A 20,530-nucleotide genomic window follows, 5' to 3' on the forward strand; every position below is an offset into this window, starting at 1 on the left:
AACAACATCCTACAGAAGGTACAGAAAAGAACATGGGGAGGAGCTCCGGCCAGGCGGGAAACAGTTCAAGGGGCACGGGGAAAGGCTTTAGTCAACCTAAAAACAGTCTCAAAGTGACTAGGAGTGGCGTCAACCGCACACAGCAGCTCTGGGAGGCGCTCTAGCCAAACCAGGAACAGGAGCAGACGAGGCGTCGTCAGAGGCCAAGCCGAAAGTAGACAAGGCGTTGTTGGAGGCCGAGTCGGAAGCAGACGAAGCCATGCCGGAGCAGAAGAGGCGTCGTCGGAAGCCAACCCAGAGGCTGCAGAGCTGGGCGGCGTGAAGACCCCCGTGGAGCTGGGCGGTTAAGCCACACGACGTCTGCGAAACCTCTTCCTTCTCAGAAGTTCTGGAGCGCTGGGCAACAGAGGTTGTTGAGGCTGACCAGACCTCCGCTTATTTGTAGGAGCTTTGGCCCCAAGAATCCTCACTGGGATGCTCAGACGAGTCCCGAGGAACCAGGACTGGTCAATGTTCCTTAGATCCATAACAGACAGGTTACTCACTGGCACATGAGCTGAGGGGAGGCTGGCAGTCCTTGTGCAGACTGGCTGCAGGCCCAGAAACCCCAATCTTACAGTCCAAGTGGCAGGCTGGGTGCTAGTGCTACCATCACTGTGCCATTATATATCCTGGACTTGACAAAATGGTATTTTCAATCAATGTGCACAAAAAGATGCTCTCACAAATTTCAATAGTTCCAGTCAGGCAAGACACAAGATCTTGTATCTTGGGTACCACTTTCCCAAATTCCTCAAAGTCAAAATAATGTCTGCTGACCATGTTGGTCATTTCATACCGTCAGATTTTGCGTTGATATAGGACCCAAATGCAAACACAGAAGCAGATATGAAAAAGTTAACAAAAAGCAAGCTTTAATTCAGCTGATGGTGAACCAGAAACGTTATCCACAAGAACTACAAATAAAATCAGAGAAACCAAAGTCCATAATCACTAAACGTTTCGAAATGCAATAACCCAAAGCAACCGTTGAACTCACAAACTAAAAGACAAAAGAAACAAACCATTACCAATAGGAATCCACATGAGAACAGGAAAAACACGGTGAACGGAAAAAGAGAAGAAACAGTGACTGAACACAGGGGATACACCGACGACGATCTGACGAAGACACGGGGAAGCACAAGAAGCAAATGAGTGACAAGACACAGGTGAGTTAACAAGACACAGGTCAGGCACATGAGGGAGGGGCCAGTTATCAAAGCAGAGGGAAAACTGAACAAAGGGAAGTAAACATAGTACGGACACAAGAGGAAACACTGCAGATACAACAGGACCCTTCAAAATAAAACAGGAAATGCAAACTACAGAACTAATCAAAACTAGGCAGATTAAGGACACATACTATAGTATGAGTTTTTTGTAATATTTGACTTTTTGGTTTAAATCAATCAATCAGAATCATCAAATGTTTATATACTAAAAAAAATACTAACTACGAAGGTTAAAGTAATGTTTTAAAGTCTGAAGAGTTACAAATGTATATGGATTTTTCACAATATGTTGGATGATATACTGTACTATGACTTTTCTTGTCTTGTTTTGAATGACATACTACACCATTACTTTTTTGTCACATTTACATGTCACATGTACTATACTATGAAGTTTTTTTTTCATATTTTCAACAAAATATTTTACTCTGATTTTTTTGTCATATTTTGGACAGCATAGTATACTATAAATTTTTTTTTTACAACATTTTGGACAAAATACTCTTCAGAAAAGAAGAAAGACATACTGTCGATGGCAAGCAGCAAAACATGAACAAGTCAGCGCAGCCACCAGGTCTGAAAAACTTCCGATTAAACATTAAAGAAAATATTCACATGACTGTGCACAAAGTTGTAGAAACAGTTCCCACAGATATCACTGTGGAACAGCCATTGGTTTTTGCATGTTTAAACTGGACATCACGCAAAGTGGTGACATTCACTCGACAGGTGGATGTTCATAGAGCATGTCTGGAGACAGGTACGGCCATCCTGGAATGTGTCTCTTTGATCCCTGGATTATGGCTCATCTGCTCTTGTCTGAAATAAGCCCCTCACATCCTATTGATGTACCTGTCTGTCATTAAATGCAGATCATATCACCTGCATGTATCCACAACTAGGATCTAATAATATGTAATATTATACCAACAAAAATTAGTAAAAGCTTTACGTAGAAATAATTTTTTCATGCAAACAAAAATGACAAAATATTCCTTTTTGTAATTGAAAAAAAGCAGTTTGTTAATTTGTGTCACATCAAAAACAAACAAAAACACTTCAATAGCACCCAAATAGAATGACGTCCTAAAGTTGCAGAAGAGCTTAAAGTGTTTTTTGCCACCATATGAATCAAACCAAAATGACATTTAAAAAGAAAACAGCATAGCAATTTTTACACTCCCCTAAACCAATAAAAAAAATATAACAATCATGTACCCACACAGTAGAATAACTAACATTTAAACAATTATGAAGTGTCAAACTGTTGTAGCACCAGTTTGATCATAAAGAAAAAAAAACATGCAACTAATTACCAGCATCAAAGGGTTACAACAATTTTACAAGTACCATTTACAAGAATATTGCTACAGTAAAGTGAGCGTCCTGTAACAAGGTTGAGCAATCAGTAATTTTTATGAGGCGCATTCCTTTGGAGAAGGAATGCAAACCAAGTGACCTCAAAAAGAAGAGCTGTGATGACTGTGGGCTGAACTGTGTACTGAAGTAACCCATCAGCTCTTTAATCGCCTCCATCTATTGGCTCTGCTTCACTGGCCCCTCCTGTGAGACCATGCTGTCATAACTGCTCCTTTTACTTCATTTTGCTGCAGTAGCAATGACCCTGTTGATCAACAGAGAGGAGTGTGCTGATACTGCATGGTGGAACGCAGCTGTAATAACTCTAGCTAGACCAATAAAAGCTCTATTATTTTTAAGATTAAGTTAAAAAATGACGTGAAAATCAAAGTGAGAACAGTTTCCCTTACGGTTCATTTGTGACTGCACCTTGCATTCTCTGCATGTTGGAAACATACTATATTCCTGTCTGACACCGTAATGGTGCTCCATCAATCAACCTTTGGTGCACATGTTCTGACTAACAGAGCTCCCTCACATGAACTTCAGACAGCTTTTGGTCTCCACCGCCTCTGATGAAATGGCTCTTGCATTCCTTGAGAGGGTGAGTCAGATAAAGAAACAGTATGGAAGCACACTTCTGTTCAGGCACTCTGTCAAGGGACTCTCTTCCACTTATACAGTGAATGAGTTTTGTTCTGATTAAGACATGGAGCCATGTCACTTCCAAAATAAGTACTGTCAAATGTCCTGATTTCAGCAGCTCTAGGGACTTTGCATTACAGATTCTTTATCCGGTTAGGGCAAGTTGTCATTGTTTAATTCACTATAAAATAAACACTAAAAAGGAATTACTGTGCCATTTTAAAAGTTTACCGAGTAATTATTTTCCCTGCTATCATGTCTAATGTCAGTCAGTAGGAATACATGTTGATTTAGGAAGTCCATGAATTGACTTTCCTGCTGAGCAACTCACAGCTTTCTCCACATTTGGTGCCAACACAAGTTGTGTTTTCCTTTCAGTAAAATTAACATGTCAGCACGAGGGGCGAAGCCATTCATCTACTCTGTTAGGTAAGCCACTTGAAGAAAATAATTCACGATATAATGTTTGTAAATGTGTAACTTAAGGCAAAGTTAATAACATGTAATGCAAGACGAAAAAGGTTTAGTCGTAACGATTATGAATGATGTCACAATTCGAAGTTCGTTTGGATTCATTTAGAAAACAAATGAGCTACAAAATAAATGTTTATTAAACACCAGTGAACCTACAGAGAGTTCAGTGAATGATATATCCTTCACCACCAACACAAAGTGTACCTTCCTCGGCCTCACCACAGCTCTTAGACAATAATTACAGCCCTTTCATGTTTCATGTGTTTTACATTTCCTCTTTCGGATGACAGTGCAATGAGGCATTCCTCCACAATTCCCACAAAGTTTATCCAAGTGTGGTTTGGAGGCTAAACCTATTATCTGGGTATCTGCTGATCAGACAATAGAAAAACTTGCCAGTGCTTGCCATAAAGACAGGCGGCAAATGTGTGACAAACACATGCATTTAACACTGAATTCATAGTCATTGTAGAAAAATAAACAATGGTAAGTCAAATATTTGCCATTCTCCGCTGATAGGCTGCTGATTCACTGTGAGTCTCATGACTCGGTTGGCCATGTATGCAGGTTAATGTCTCCGCACTGTAACATCAACAGAATCAGCCTTTGATTCAGCCGTTGCCTTAACTGGGACTTACAGTCTGACCCGGCGTTTAGTTACAAAGTGGGTCTGCTGAGGATATACTGTGGCTTCCTTTGTGGCAACACTCTCATTTGGCACCATGTTTAAGGGAAAATATAAAATTTACCATGTATTTTTACCCAGCACACATTTAATCCGTTGGCAGTTTCCTGCCGCAAATCCTTCCCGTCACACATCACACATCATGTTAAAAAAATAGCTAATTTCCCCATAGGCTGGTGCTTGCATTTACACTGCATGTGACTCAATAGGCATACTATTACACACACGCTATAATTAAACCTGCGTTATGAATGTACCCACCCTTCCACATACCTTTGTCTGTACAGTAAGTGGGTGCAATTAGATCTCTCACCTTTAAACTCTGATTAGAAGGGAAAGCACCTTTCATTGACTCTGAATTTTTTTAATCTATTCTGTGTATTTTCGTTTGTTTGCTAAACAGAACAATTAATACATTTTAAAAGCATTCAAACAAGGGGGCTGGATGTCTGCCTTACCTCTTTCTCTTCTACAAACTGCAAAAAAACCCAAAAAACGAACTATTTTGGATGTAATTTATGGTTATCCTTGTTTTTTTAAATAAACATGAGTATATACACATATATACAGTATAATAATATAAGCAAATAAAAAACTTTGTTTTGCAGTATGAGATGGGACATGTGCAAGACTGCACACACAGACACACGGTTATCGAATGTTCAACCGTTTCCTCTCTGATGTTCATCCCCCAGACAGTAGTGCAGCGGGCAGAAGGCCAAAAATCTCAGACATAGACAGTATTAGGCTGCTGTCTGAGCTAATACTCAGACGCTACACCCTCTAGACCACGAGTGATTCATTATTAGGCTGTCTGACAGACCTTTTTGTATAGGGAGCATCTTTTTACATAACCGACGCACAAAATTACAATTAACCAGGCCAGAATGAGACTTTTTAGCAAATATTACATTTTTATAGCACAGAGGTCTACTGCTTGTAAAGGAACTTCTTTTCCATTTTTTTTTTCATGCAAAACAAAATAAATACTTTTTGAAAAGAGTATGACACAATGTAATTATTCCGACCTCTAGATGCTGTAACAGTGGCTGTCACTGCGAGAAGAATCCTGGCCTGACAGACGTCAGCACACGCAGTATCTGAAGTATTGCTGCGCAATCTAATCAGTGCAGACAGGGCTGTGCAACAGTGCATGCTCAATAGTAAAAAGGGAGGAAAGAAACTGTACAGAACAGAAACTGGTAGAAACAATAAGAATTTTGAGTTATTTGCTAACAAAAACAAAAAGGGGATATCATTATTTATCTTGAAATAATTATGGGAATACTTCGATGTAAGAGGAAAATATTTGAAAAAAAAAAAAAGTCTCTGTTATATTACTCAGGAAGTCTTCACCTCATTGTGCTAATTATTGTACTTTTCATGCAAATTAAACTACCTGTCAAAACCGAGTATGGTCACAGGCATATTTTATAATTAGGGTCAAAGGTCAGATAAAACTTATACTGTTCTGCTGCTTTGTCGTGTTCTTTTTTTTTTCAGAGGGAAATCTCTCGGTCTGACCCTAAAATGCAACTACTTCCCATTTCCCCCCTCACACCCAACACAAACTCCCACTCATTTGACCTCTGACAACTGGGGCCCCTGTGCCACAGCCTATTGATTCCTTGGCATTGAACTTGAATCTTGGGGCCACAGAGACTACAATCAAAGAGGCATTGTCTCTCTCGAAGACAGATTGCAGACCAAACAATACTTGTTCACTTTCCCTCATTTCTCCATTCAAAGAATGAACCACTTATCCTCAGCTGTCCTGCACTTTTTGACCATTCAGTTCATGTGGAATGCATGCATTTCCTGTGTATAGAAGATGTCCTATTTACTCTGACGGATCACCGGATGATAACAATCTTCATACGCCCCTTGGTGTAACCCGACCAGTGTCGGTGGCAGGAAGTCAGAGAGGTCCCTCAAATCTACTTACAAACAATAAAGCAAGAAATCACAGCCTCTGACGTCTATATAATAGCATAACATTAAATGTAGTTTACATCAAGATTTTTATATTTTGTGTATTTAAATATACATTTTGGTATTTTTGAATATAGACTGTATTTTGTCATGCTTTTCCATCTAAGTAGGAGACAACAGTTGTTTTTTTTAAATTGGTCCTTTATTGAACCAGAGCACTGCAGGTGGCAAGGGCAAAACAGGCTGCAATGTAACATGAATGGGTTTTGTGCACCATCGATTTGCATTTACTATAAGTGCGTGCTTTTGCCACTGACAGGCTTAGATTATTATAAAAGTTAAGTGTCTGACAGCATTATGGAAAGGACCCTGTCGAGTAAGACCTCTTTTTTGTTAAAATTTTATTTTTATAAAGAGTAAGATCCTTTCTATTTAACTAAAACGATGTTTGTTTTTTCACCTACTATGCATAAATGGGGTTGGCACGGTTGTAATTTTGTTATGCTCGCATGATAATAAATAAGTCCTTGAATCTTAATCACCAACTCCTTTTTGGTTTAAATAAACCTCTAATTCATGCATTTAAATGGGAAAGTATGCTGGCTCTATTCACGATAATACTACCATGACTTTAAATGGAATCTGGTGGATTGGCTGATAGCAATTTCGGGGCTGTTTCTTTTTAAACAAAAAGAATCTTAATCTTAAACAAAAAAGTTTTTTTTTTTGTAGGGATCCTTTCCGTGATTTTGTCAGACACTTAGAATAATAATTTCAGCCTGTCACTGGCAAAAACAAGGACTTTTAGTGGAGTATACTTTGACAGCACACAAATGCTCCGAGTGGTTACACTGCAGCCTCTTTCACTGCTGCCAGACGCACCTTTCTCGCACAATAGTGGACTAGTGTCAAAAATTGTTGTCTGCATTAATCACTTAGAAAAACACAGAAAAATAGAGTACAGGTTGAAAAATATTGCAGTTGCACTCAAACTTGAAAGAACAGCAATTTATAATGCTGCTTTGTATTTGTCCCTAACACCACACTGTCTAAATTGTCAACAACTCACTGACTGCTTCTAATTACAATTAGATGTCACTGTCATCACCCCTAGTAGCAATGTGGCATTTACTGTATATTAAGTGGACATGGCATAATTGCACACTTAATTTTTCAGCATAATTACCGGAAAAAGTCTTAATGATTCCAGTGGAACAACAGTATGAGAATATATGGTTTACTTTACCTCAAGCTGAAGTGAATTAGAAAAACATTCACTGACTTCTGCTGGTGTAAACATGAAGCATCTGAGTTTCATTACAATAAAGAAACTAAATAAACAGTAGCCTGAAGAACACTGGTGGATGCATGCTTCATTAAAGAGCAATGTTGCTGTAAGTGGCTAATTAACATGGGGCACTTTTGGAACTGTAAATATACAAATTAATGAATATGCTCCCTGATTGGTGTGAGAATGGACCCACAAATCACTCTGTGCAAATACTGTAGTGAGGTCTTGCACTGAAAAGGACTATGAAAATAACTTCAAGTAAAACCCTTTACTATTTGAAATAGAACCAAATCTATTTGTGCACCATTCAGACCACAAATATGTAGTTAATGTAGTTAAATATCTTGGTTGAATGAATACAAAATACTAGAAACATTTAGTAAAAAAGATATCAGTTTTTTGACACTAAGCTAATATTGTTTCAATTTTCTTCTGCTCATGCTCCACTCCCTTGACCTTGCATACGCTCACAGTAGAAAATGCTACTTTTTAATGTCTCCAGATACCAGCCAAAAAGCATCTGAAAAATGATAAGTCGTTTATGATAATTAAAACTCTCACAATGTGTGCTCTCACACCACTTAATAAACATTTTTTGGGATGCATGAACAATGCCATAACAGTAAAGCAAGTGATTTCTGATAAATAGGGAATTGATAAATCTGACCTCTGGAAGTCTGCAAGGCAGCTGTCAAAGCCCTGTTAGTAGGGAGACTGTGCACAGGGGAGACTGGTTAAACTGGAGGAAACTCCTAAAAAAAGAGAGAGAACACATTGTTAGTCATTATTTTCATGAGTTTTAACCCAGTGGACAGAACAACCGAGAACTCATCAACTTCCTTACCTTGCATGGCAGCTGGATTCATGTGATATCATGAGATCACGTGAGAATGTGTACCGGGAAGACTGGTTAAACTTGAGGAAACTCCTGAGAAAGACATCCTGTTGAGAGAGCACAGTGTCAGTCATTTTGCTTACATGAATTTCACACCAATGGACAGAACTACTGAAAACTCTCAAACTTCCTTAGCTTTCACAGGGGCTTGATTCTTGTGACAACATGCGATCACACGTGTTGGTATGTTGATGTTTTTTTTCATCTGTTTGTATTGTCTATTGTAATGTAATGTTTTTTTTTGTTAATCATGTGTGGTAAGTTTTTTTTAGTGTGAGCTATTTGTCCTGTTTGTACCTGCCCAGAGACTGCAGATGTAAACTAGCTCATAGCTAAATCTGGCATGAATCATCTATTCTCTTCGAGATTAATGTTTTTTATGCATGGTCCTTGTTTAAATAAAGATGTGAAAAAACAAACAATAAAAAAAACAAGAATCACAGGATCACAATATTACACAAAAATTTATTTGACAGGCACCAAGAAATGTTGTTTTTGGCTCTAACCACCATTGGTTGTGACCAGAAATAATAATCAAAAAAAAGCTCATGGCAGCTAGGGGCATGGTTTAGGTGTTTCGGATCGACAAGCAACAGTTCGCCCAAAACAACAATGGCGGCCCCTAAAGAGGCTTATATAGAAGTATCAGTCAGGACTAGAGATTATTTCTTCAAAGAAAAATAATCATAATAATGGGAAAGATGTTTTTTCTGGTCTTTAAACTGGCCCGTGATAGACAGATGTTCATCCAATCACCTGCCAAATTTATTTTTTTTAAATACCTGCCCTCTTCCAAACAGTTTTAATGATGGCCTCTCATAAGGTTCTATGTAACAAAACATCTGGCGCATCAGGTTACTGGCTTCCCACTCAACACTGCCAATTGTGTACCTTGGAAAGTTAACCAATCCAAGGTCTTTGCAGTGCGTGGGAGAGAAATCTGCCCAGCATGTGCCAACCATACATCCTCTCTCTCACACTTATGAGTCACCCACTCAGTTGACATACAGTTGCTGCCTTAGCTTGCCATCACTGGCCACCCACTTCCTGTGCCAATGCAATTAAAACAGGCTGTCCCTCTCTCCAGAGGTAAGTGATTTGAGTCCTTTTTTGCAGTTATTCTCCTCAGTGTCAACCTCACCATCAGTGCAGCTGCTGTTGACCACCTTAAACGAGGCAATAACTTGTTTTGTGAGGAATGGTGCCATCATTTGGACTCAGGACACACACTGTTACCCTTGCTTCCTGTTTTCTAGCATGTGCCTGATCACGCCAATCATAAACTCATTGAGTGCCAGCCCTATTATATCATGGAAAGAGGCTTTTGTTGGCTTTTAAATGACATATATATACGTCAATGGCACTCAATGAGTTAACAAGTATTTTAATATGTCTGTCGTCAATCATATCACCCTTTGCTCAATTAAACATGACCAGACACACTACATGAGTCTGTGGAAGGACCTGGACAATGACCAGCATGCCTATTCAAATGATAACAGAGACTCCACCAGCACACAATCTGGATTCTGTGAGGGGATGCAACAAGATTGTTTCTTTCCATCACAAAGATTTGGCACTATTTTTTCTGGCTGATAATAACTGTCTCAGTGTCCAAGGAGAATGTGTAATGTTACCTTAAGTTCTCCCTGCAAAAACAATTGCTTTGTTTCTAGGTGTGGATGGTTTTGTTCATGCTTTGTGGCATTAGGGTCTGCACTGCATTTATTCCCCAGTATGTGATGAAACAACTCCATATGTTGTCAGTCACTGTAGTGGCCCACTGACTGGCTTATTGCATGGGTCATACCATTTAGACGGCATATGAGGCTGTGGGTCATGCTTCTGGGTTGGTGCTGAGAATGACTGTAACAAAACATTGTGACAACAAAAGACTGAGTAACTAGGTTGTCAGGGACTTTCACAGCAACCTGGGACTGCCTGGATGAGGTTGTGAATCTGTGATCATCCATTGCTGTCAACAAACAGCAATGGATGTGCATTCACATCTTGGGGAAGTGAGGTCCGCTTCCTGGGACAGAGGGGTGAGGAAAAATGTTAGGGCTACGTGGAACTCTACACTGAGATTTTTCATACTTAGTGTTTGTGAGAAATCATCACAAAAGAAACCCACAGATGTATTTCCTTCATTAATCAAGATAAAAATAAAAATTGCAGTCCTATTTCCTATCCTATTCTAGTTCAGTGTTGTTTCAGTGTAATATGGTCCTTATCTTTATGATTAGCAAAGGAAAAGAAACTGCCAATGTATCGGTAGTTCTTTTTTTGTATGTACATAATGTCCGAACTTTAACTCAAGTCCTGCAGCAAAGTTGCTGCGCTTGTTGCACAGGTTGCTAACATTATTGTATTTGATGATGTTTGATTATTGATAGCATGACACCAGTTGTGACCAAACTGCGAATCTCCTGACAACCACAAAAGTTATGTGCATGCCAGCACACAGATGATGATAGGAGAAGTTTTTAAACCACTATTCCTTGTAACTTTGTTCTTGGGGGCAAGATGGCACTTGAAAACCAGGGGTAGGGTTACAAATATGAAATGAGATTGGGCCCAAGTCTGCCGTGTTATATCAGAGTCTTCTGTCCCTTGCTGTCATTAGAAGTTGTAGTTATACAGCTGTGGTTATCATTTTACTTTGCTTATACAGACATTGCTCCTAAATGTGTGAGGTCTGATGCCAGGTAGACAAAACTCTTGAAAGGTTAAGGTGAAGTCATTATGTCAAAACTCATCATGCACCAGACCTAACAGTAAAAACATTAAGACAAAACAGACAAATTTCCAAGCGCTCAGTAGCATTGATCACATCAAAATGTCATAATAATCCATGATAGAAAAAGATTAATAGTCTCATTTATGAGCGCTGATTAAACATGAGGAAAAAGGTCAACTCAGGCGTTTAGGATTTCATATAGCTTACATGGATAGCTTTTTTTTCACCCTAATGTTTCTCTTTACAGTGTGAAACAGGGGAGTGACAGTGATTCATATGTCAACCTTTTGCACAATTCCCTGTCCAAATAGCCAATCAGGATCCATTTAGGCAGCAGTGGCCTGGAACATGAACTGACAGGCCTGGCAGAGGTGTTCTGCGCCACATGTGAGCAATGCAAGTCCTCAGCAGTCCAGGGTTGAAATCCATACTGTGGTTTGCACAGACATTGCTGATTACCACCCTGCTGGTGCAGACGTGCAGGACAAGGTTGTCAGGTCTAATCGTCTAATGGACAGAGAGTGAAGTCAACCCAATAATGAAGAATTCCTAGAGAGTTTTATTTCATTTAACCTTTTATTAATTTGCCACTATTAGTGTCAGTAAAATCTTTTTTTTTTTTTTTAAATTTAAGAATGCCCACTATGGTTATGTTTGGACTCTCAAAACTTTAAATTAAGTGTTATTTCTCTCTTTCTTGATTTTTTGTTATAAATTTCAATCTGATTCTTCTATATTTGTGAATTTAAAATTGCATATTACAGGTGGTATACTAGCAATAGTATAGGTAAATGCATGTTAAAAAATATAAAATAAACACATTTAAATGGATAGTTACTTGGTAACCAGCACTGTTATTTTGTTCTTCATTATTTTTATTTATCTTGTGTAAACTTGCTCTTGGAACTTGGTTCTGCCGCCAGATCACCTTTCAGGAGGCCTGCAATTTCAGTGTCCTGCCTCCACGCTTGGATTAGTTTGGTTTAAACAAACTGGCTCTGGGCTTTGTGAAGCCATTCAGACCACAATCATTGTTGAGGGCCCAATCAGACACTTCGAGCTACGAGTCGTCCTACCTCTGTGGTTTTATATTCATGAGGGTAATGGGACTATTTTTAAAACATGAAAATATGATGTATACAGTCATGTTTGATATAATTAGATACAGGTTGCAATTAAATAGCCAGAATTTGCCATTGCTTTGAACTGAAAATTTATTGACTATGCGTGATTGTATTATGTTTAATTGCAATGTAGCAAATTTTACAATTTCCTTTACAATACACAGTAATAAGTATTTATGAGCCCCTCCAGGGTGTTGCAATAATGCAATTGAACAATTCATGCAAATTCAACCAATTACAGTTAATTCTGTGTGGCCTTGAAATGTTATTCAATCACTGCAACTTTTCTGCATATTTGAGCAATTATAGTAGTTTCCCTTAAGTTTCACCAATCACAGCAGTCTGCCGCATTGCATCACCAAACTCACATCATTGTTTCTGGTTGTGAAAATGCAGACATGTGCGACACAAATGTCTCACATTAACCAACAAAAATGACTGCTGATGGCTGTGCAAGATAATTCTCCAATGTTGTGCATGAATGTGGGGGGTAAACTGTTTAGCACAGGCTTCAGCAGTGTGGCGAAACACAAATGATACTCATCAGTTGATAATCACTTTCCTACTGTAAAACACACCCAGCAAAGGACTGAAACACACTAACAACAGACAAGGCAAGTTGTCATGACTAAGGCTGTTGCATTCACATCTATTGCACATGCAGAGAGAATGAGTTAGAATAAACATGCATGGTTAGCTGGTAGTTAGTGTGGTATAAGTCACAGACGTTTTACTCTCACTGGAACAAGTTGCCATTGATTTTCAATAACATATTATTGTAATTTTCACTTGCTCCTGCAATTCCATTGAAATAAAAAAAATACCTTAAAACATCACAACATGCAACACAATTTTTATATTTTAAGCAAAGCTACTGTTAAATCAATCATTACATTTACTGCACCTGCCGGGTAGGATATGCTAATGCTGCTCAACAGTGTATGATGCTAAAAAACCAAACTTAACATTAACAATAAGAACTGAAAAACAATGAAAAACACACCATCTGCAAGGCATATCCTCAACCTTTTTTCATCTAATGTTTCCTCTTTGGGGCTGAAATAACCTGTGGTGTGCTAAGCACCAAGGCACAATGCTGGCTAGCTTCATTGCTAAGACTTCCCCTTCCAAAAGCAGGACTCCAAATGAGCTCTAACATGAAACCCTTTGTTTACAGAAGTCAACTGACTTGGCAATGCACAGATTCAAAAACAAAAACAACAAAAAAATGTCCAGAGACTCCCCGATGTTTACTTTGTGAACTTTGCCCAATTTGTCTCAATTTCTCAGCCACGTCACTGAAACTGTATATGTCCTGTCAGAACGAGGCAATATATGACAGATCACCGCGGCTTGATTCATCTACAATTTGGCATGTTTTGAAGTTGTGTACTCTTTCCATGGCGCCACACTAAACTGCCTAACATTTAATTAATTTCCCTTTATTTACACTTGGACTTTGCTTCTCACTAAAAGACAAAGTAAGCCTATGCATAAGTCAGGGTTTTTAATTATCATTGAATACCAATAAAAGGTTCCTGCCAGGAAAACTTGGCCAGTGTTTGGTTTGCTCTGAGTCCAACACAACTACAGTCCCATAAAAACATTATCCATTTACATTCCATTCATTACCACCTCAGGACATCTTTGACTGCTGCTCCAAATGTTTGGAAAAGTACATTTTCATTTTGAGAGCATTTTATGCCTTGTAAGAGTTTACTTTATGATGCGTAATCTAGAGCCCAGAAAACCCTTAATTTCACACTGATAGTTTGGAAATCAGTTTGAAAATCTTGGATTCCAGGAAGGTGCTTGCACTGGGCAAAAGGGGCCTCATCTCATCCAAGGTTACTCAAGTCATTCTCTGGTATATCCTCCAGGGTCTAAGTTGTTTATGAAAACCCAATGCATGACTGTTTTTGAGAACTAACCACAATCCATCTATCATCCTATAGCAAGTAACTAAATTAGTCTTCTTCCACCTCGGGACTTAAAGACAGAGTATACTGGGCTTCCTGTGTGCTCAGAGGGGATAAAGGTGTTCGCAGAGCTTGTGTTTGATTTTGCACAGACACCATGTAAACACCATCATCATCATATGAAGAGCATGTATGATCCTACTTGCTTTACCTCAAACGTGGTACTACTACAACAGCTCGTTTTTTTTTTGCAAGAGAAGCAAAAGAGAAGCTAATGAGCAGTGTTTTCAGTCTGCTGAGAAAAAGAAACACATGTCTAATTTCACTGACTGGAGTTCCAGGATCAGCTTGGCTTTGGCCCTCTCTCTGTGTATTAGCAAGACGAGAGATTCAGCTGACAACAGGACAAAAACAAAACACTATGACCAAATCTTCACGCCGCACATTTTGTGCAGGACTGTAAAAGCATGTTTTTTTTTTCTTATCCAGGCATACTGCATTCTTTATAAATCAAAACATCAGTGTGAGGACAGGTTGATGACGTCATTCACGGTCGATTTCCAGCAGCCGGCAGGGCTTTGATTACAGCAGTAAATCTCCTCCTGTTTGTCTGTCCTCCAGAGTGGAAGGGCAGCTTAATGGGCAGCCCTCCATATGTTGCACAAAATTGCCTGTCTTTAACTGGGCTTTGTGAAAAGGCTTGTATTTGCCAACACTGGAATTTTGTTTCAAGTTCTGGAAGCGTGATTTACAACATGTGGATGATTAGAAAAATGTAAAATTTAAAAGATGATGATTGTTAAGAAAAAAGGATTCTCATATAATTGTGTTATTTAATTAAAAAGTTTATAATGCCATCAAGAACTCCAGTATGTGCTTTTGATTGTAGCCGAATTAAATTTTATGTTTAAAAATATAAAATTGATTTATGTTCCATTGTGACAGAAGACTTTTTATTTTGATGGACTGAAGACTTAATACTGCCCTTTAAGAGGACACAATTACGTTGCTTTAAAACATACCATAACTTAACACAAAATGGTAACAAACAAAATCGATAGCAAACAGAAACTGTAAAATTCTCGTAAAGGAAAGAAGAACTTTCTCCTAATGTATTTGTTAGAGATAGAAGATTTTGCATGATACCATTAGCAAAGCAAGCAATATCCTCATATCCAGAGAAGCATCTAAAGACCAAAACATACAGCCACAGAACAGCATGTCAAAACATCTGCTCCTATTATTTTCTTTGTAAAGTCCCAGACCAGCGGTGGCTAGGTGCACGGCAGCACTCCTGAACACACCTCCCCTGTTACAAAAAAATAACTCACTTCTTGCTCTCTCTCAAGTGTGTCAAAAATTAATAGTTATTGAGGCTGAGAAATATCCTGAGATATAAAACCCATAATTCATCATTGCACATGACAATGGCTAAAAGAAGATATTTCCTGGTGAGCCATAGCTCTTCAGGTGAGAAATCAAGTTTATCCATTTGGTGTATGATTATGTGCTAATGGCTACAGATCTTTTAGTTGAATTATTTTTTAAATTCGTTTGACAGCCTACAAAAAACCCAAACACTTCAAATTAAACAATGCTTCTGTTCCAATTCAATGGTCTCAAATAAAGACCACTAATATTCTGTATGCATTCATGTAATATTCATCTGACACCTCTCTGGCCTGTTTTCTTATCAGTGCTCGTACCATGTAAAGAGATCTCTGCAATGGCCTGAGAGTCTAAAGGACAACAACAGTGAGAGAACAAAGTCCAAAGTCAGAACTGTATCACTGTGAAACAAAGGGAGAGGGGAAGAGACTGTGACTATGGAGCCAACATTGTAACTTCTAGCACTACACCAGATATGCTAATCACATTAGCGTCATTTATTTATAATTGATTGCTGAGGTACTGTGGGAGTCATGTTCACCCCGACGTCAAAAACCTGCACAGAATATAATGAATGTTCAGGACTGTCTCATTACTCCAATGTACACAGAGAGAGTAACATTGCATCCCAACATGCATTTGACTGTTGTCCAGGCTGTCATTGCTCAGGGAGCCTATGGTCTTAAGTGCTCAGCCGGTAAACAAATCATGGTTTATTAAATACACACTTGTCACTCTCCACTAGCCATGCACGGGAGAATTTATTTTGACAAACGTTGCCCCACAAGACTTAAGTGTCCCTAGCTGACGCCAACAGATAAATACCTCTGAATTAGGAAATGGATTGAATTTAGCCAAGGTATGCTTTTAAAACATGGATTTCTCCCTATCCCTGTGGCCTATCTAAGGTCAATAAACAGCCAATGAGTGGCACATCTAATTGCTTAATCTAATTGTGTTGCTTAAAATGTCTGACTACTGTACATTACGTCTGAGCAGTTAGCTAAAAAAAAGTGTCAGAACATGTTTATTTACAAAAGTGTTAATTAATGTAGTAAAGTGTGCAGGGAATTCCCAAATAAGATAGATGAAAATAGAAAAGAAAAGAAAAGAAAAGAAAAGAAAGAAAGAAAGAAAAGAAAGAAACAAGGTAAGAAAAACAGGAAAGAAAGAAAGAAAGAAAGAAAGAAAGAAGGAAAGAAAGAAAGAAAGCAGGTACAATCTGGATGGGGAGAAGAAAAAAAATAATGGTCCACACTACCCATACATATGCTGTCAAAACACTTAGGTCGTCAAAACATAACGGGAAAGTATATTCTTATGCACAAGCAGTGTGTGTGCATGCATCTGTGCATGAGTGTGTTTATGTGCCTGTGCCACATACAATAAAGCATGCTCATGTGAGAATATGTCTCCAGGACTGTGAACATGCATTCAAATGCACTCATTCTGGTGAAAAGGTCAGACAGAACAAATGGGAAATCTTTACTCATGTCTGGGCCAAGGTGCATATACATCACATTCATGTGACACTTTGCATACATTTGCTGTAAGTGAGGTCAGGAGACTGAAAACAGTCCCTTCACCATCGTGGCATCCAGTAGTTAGGCCACACAGAGGGAGTCCCCTTTCATACAGCCATCTGTGCGATCGTTGTAATACAGCAGGGCTGCAGTGGCACAAGTGAGTTGTCCAACCTGCCAACAAGCAGCGGGTGATTGGGCAGTGGAAAAAGCAGTAACTCTGTGTGTTTGGGTGTGTGTGGCGAGCCAAGCTTAAGCCAATGCTTGGTTAGGCCGGTTGCACTATATTGCTTACATGTACGCTGCCAGAGGAAAGCATCACAAGTGCCTAAAGAGACAATAAAAGGGATTGTGGAGAATTTACTCAGAGAGATCTTAGATACCTGCTCTCCAGCAAAGCAGATGTGTTGGACCACAGAATGTGGGGAACTGCAGTGAGAGCGTCCAGACCTGAAGGAGACCTTGCCTGTTTCCCTCAAACATGCGCGCACACACATGCCAAGTCTGTGGCAGGTCTCGCCATGTTAAGCACCAGTGGAATCGCGGTCTTTGAGGCTAGACAAAAACACAGTGAAAAGGTGGGAAGGATAATAAAAGCAGGAGTGTATTTCATTTACTTTGCACTACTTTGGCAGTTTTGCTAAATTGATACTAAACTTCTCTGCTCTTGTTACAGATTCTGTGTTTTAATGCTACATACTGGACTTTGTCACAGCTGACAAAAGTCTGAAAAAAAGAGTAATACATTTTTGTTTGGGTTCTCTTTACTTTCTCTCTGGTAACTGATGCCATATGGTCAGTGTCGCATTCAATCTTTGTTACAGGGCCACAGAGCACAGCCACGTAGGTGGACAAGAGCTTTGCAGAGAAAAGTAAGAAAACGCAACACACAACTCATTACATGTTGCCGCCTTGGTCGGTGGACATTCAAATCTACATATGAGAAACTAAATGTCCTCCTGCGTCTGTTGTTGTCGTTCTGGGACGCTGTGTTAATTTATGCCTGTTACATGCATTGTGTCTTTTCAAAATAAACTTCCATTTTCACAGGAGATGTACAGTTTCTGCTCATTAGATGCATACAGTAGTTTTCAAAATGAACTTACAGCGTTAGTTAACTTCATATTAATGTTAAAACATTCATATGGGAAGTGAAAAGCAGGCTGTGGGTGAAAGTCAATGGCAAGGCACCTTTCAAACTGAAGTCGTCCAGTGGCATATCATACCGCCACGAAAGGTGCCATAAAACTGTGTTTGAAAAACTCACGCCGCTGCAAAAGGTGCCTTTTAGATGCCTTTTGCATTAGTGTCAGATGCTGAAATCACTAATCGAGTGGCAGTATTAGAAAAGTTGGGAATAAGAGCAAGCTGGAAAACATCCCTGCACATTAACATTATTCAGATTTAAAAATATTTACATTTAAAACAGGTCCAGGCAGACCTCATGTAAGTCATACAGCGAGAAAGGCTTGTTTGTGTGTGTTGTGGTTTGTGTGTGCGCGCGTGTGTGTGTGCGCGATACTGTGCTTTTGTTCGGCAACACTGACTTGACTTTCTAAGCAGAACTCAATAATTAATTAAGTATTCTTTTATATTTTGTCCCCTCTTTGTTTCCTATTGGTTTTCTCCCTTTCAATTTTGTCTGCAATCAACTTTAAACATCTCTCCTTTTTCTCCTCTCTTGTGGGCCGAGGCATTACCATAACAACAGAGTGAGGCACAAAAGCCCTATGGGCATGTGACAGAGTTGTGGGATGGGGGCACATGGACAGGGAGTGAGCGAGAGAAAGAGAGAAAGAGAGAGAAAGAGAGAGAGAGAGGAAGAGAGAGGGAGAGGGAGAGAGAAAGAGACTGCCCATGCTAATATCTGCAGCTGGGCCTTTGGTTTTGTTCTCTATGCAGCTGGGCTGGATGAGAGAGCCTAGATTCCAACACACCCCCGTCGGCATAAATCTTGCCATGCTTGAGGCTGCAAACACTGCAACAATGCCACTAGGTCATTCTATGCCAAGTCGGCTGGGTCTGCACAAACACACACACACACACACACGCACGCAAGCACATGCTCACAGATAAATTGTTGTTGTGTGGGGTTGTTTGTAGCTACGAAGGCGTTTTTGTTTTTTTGTCATGTGGGGTGCATATATTAATCATTTATCATCTGTTCAGTCAGAGGCTAAATGAAAGCCCAGACGATGCTAATTATTCCTTTCAGACTCACTGGCATTGTCCACAGAACAGGACCAGACAAGATTGTGTCATGTGCAGGGGTCAACTCCAAGAGTCATTTTGATGCTCACTTGTCACTAAAGGTCAGCAGCCTTCAAGAATAATCACAGGTTATTCCTTGTCCTTGCAGTTGTTGAGATAAGTTCGGGGCGATGACTTTTGAAATACAGACAAACGGATACTAGACACACTGCAACACTGTGACTATCAGACATGCTTTCTAACCTCTGACATACTCAGCGCCCACAAGACCGCGCCACCATCGCAGTGGAATGCACTCCGACTGAACTGGCATGGATTAAAACAAAGCGATGCTCAGCCACAGTGACAAACTTGTCCCCAAAACATTTGTCCACAGCTTTCAGCCTATCATTAATAACCCCATAAAGAGCTCTTTATGTCTGAGTGGACAGTGTCACTTTTTGGAGTCAACTTTGATGAGATGAATGTGCGTGGTGAGCTTGAATGCTTCGCAGCTGGGTGCGAGCCGGGTGCTGGTGACAGCGGGTACCAGGGCACAAATCCCATGGCAGAAAGGGCATCTTTGTTTGGCCCAGGTGCTCTCTGGATGCACTGCCCTCACATCCTGTGCAGTCTCATTCATTATGCATGAGTCGTACATTTAAAATCATGAGCTTCCTGTCAAAAGCCAGAAAGAGCAGGCCCGGCCAAGTGCGCTTTCAGTGGCTTCAGAGGGAGAATAGAAGCGTAACATTTTCAAGGCATTGAAAAGGCCTAAAACGAAGGCCATTGTGGCACAGGCGAGCATTATAAAAACACATTATAGCTCTAACTTTCCGAGATACAACACAGTCTCATAAAGCAGTCAATGCCTCCACCTCCATTGATGCTGACTTTCACAGTTGCCTATCTCCTCAGCATGCTCTGTATGCACCACATAAATTGTCTGAGTTACACGAAATGTGTTTTGTGCAGCTTTTCGATTGCAGCAGTTTGTCATCAGTGACTGCCATAACGAATAACAATGCAGAGTCCACTCCTCTCATGAGCCCCACTGCTCCCATGAGAAGATGTGGCTCAGTAATTACCG

The 20,530-nt window shown here is 39.7% G+C and overlaps 1 long non-coding RNA gene across 1 annotated transcript in view; it reads right to left on the reverse strand.

Moving 5' to 3' along the window:
* Nucleotides 1-20,530, reverse strand: part of LOC121956116 (uncharacterized) — an 80,481-nt gene that overhangs the window by 24,603 nt on the left and 35,348 nt on the right. The window contains exons 6-7 of the long non-coding RNA XR_015779622.1: nucleotides 8,505-8,602; nucleotides 8,328-8,412 (exon numbers count right to left, since the gene is read on the reverse strand). This is a non-coding gene — a long non-coding RNA (uncharacterized LOC121956116). The remainder of the gene's footprint in view (nucleotides 1-8,327; nucleotides 8,413-8,504; nucleotides 8,603-20,530) is intronic.

Source organism: Plectropomus leopardus, chromosome 18, assembly GCF_026936395.1.
Source record: "Plectropomus leopardus strain MGB_pleo_1.0 chromosome 18, ASM2693639v1, whole genome shotgun sequence".
Classification (NCBI taxonomy): Eukaryota; Metazoa; Chordata; class Actinopteri; order Perciformes; family Serranidae; genus Plectropomus; species Plectropomus leopardus.